The following is a 1,286-nucleotide window of genomic DNA, read 5'->3' on the forward strand; positions in this document are numbered from 1 at the left end:
TCGGGAAGTCACACTGCTCTGGTGACAGCCACTCCCCACTCGGAATGCCAAGCGACTCACTTGCCATGATATTATCTATTTAAATGATGCTCTGTGAAGAAGAATGTGGCGTCAGGATTGGAGGAAGACTCATCAACAACTGTTTTATCCATATGATACAACCTTGCTTGCTGAAGGAGCGGGGGAGCTGGAGGGGGAGGTGGGCTGGAAATGCTTGGTGCAGAAGATCAAGGATTTCAGCCTTCTGTATAGATTATATCTTAACATCAAGAAAACAGAAGTCCTTACTGTGGGACCAACAGCCACCACCATGACAGATGGAGAAAGGATTGAAGTGGTCAATTATTTCATCCTGCTTGAATCAACAATAAATACCCTTCGCACTAGGATTCAGGAGATCAGAAGGCATATTGCACTAGGCAAGCCTGCTGACGATGGCTCCAGAATACTTAGGAGCAATGATGTCAGCTTAAAGACTGAGGTGTCCATAATTCAGTCCACACTCTTTCCAATCATCTGCTATGCATCTGAGAGCTGGAAAGTGAACAAGGATGACATAAGAAAAAAAAATGTCCTTGACCCAGCAATTTCACTACTAGGAATTTACCCTAAAGAAACCATAACTGCCACCTAAGCAGATATATGCACACCCATATATATTGCAGCTTTGTTCGCAATAACAAAGAGCTAGAAACAACCTAAGTGCCCATCAACAAATGAATGGATAGAGAAGCCTGGTATATTCACACAATGCAATACTATACAGCATTGAAAAACAAGAAATTCATTAAATATTATACAAACTTGATGACTCTGGAGGACATTATGCTGAGTGAAGTATCTCAATCACTAAAGGACAAATATTGTATAGGGCCACTGTTGTAAAATGGGACAGATGTCAGGGTTGAGGGAAGACAGAAAAGGAGCAGAGGAATGATATGTATTGCATTGAAACAAATGTGGAAGAAAACTATTTAAAAGAGACATATGAATGGGTATTCTTATCATTACAGAAGTCCAGAGTGAAGGCTGCATAGTGAAATGGACTTGGGGGGAGGTGTTGCATAACACTGAAAGAGTTTTTCTTTTCAAGGAGAAGAGTGAATGAGTGGAGTGGGTAGACAGGGGAAAAAGTGCAACAATGAATGACTGGAAACCCTAAGTCTCTGTAAACTTTCATTAAAATTAATTTTAATCCACTCTGCAACCCTCATTGCATACTCCTACGATAAAAATAATGCCCTAAAATATAATACTTTTAGACTATTCTCTCCCCCATAGACTTC

The sequence above is a fragment of the Elephantulus edwardii genome, unplaced genomic scaffold (genome assembly GCF_000299155.1).
Source record: "Elephantulus edwardii isolate Elephantulus edwardi_28Jun2011 unplaced genomic scaffold, EleEdw1.0 scaffold00125, whole genome shotgun sequence".
Classification (NCBI taxonomy): Eukaryota; Metazoa; Chordata; class Mammalia; order Macroscelidea; family Macroscelididae; genus Elephantulus; species Elephantulus edwardii.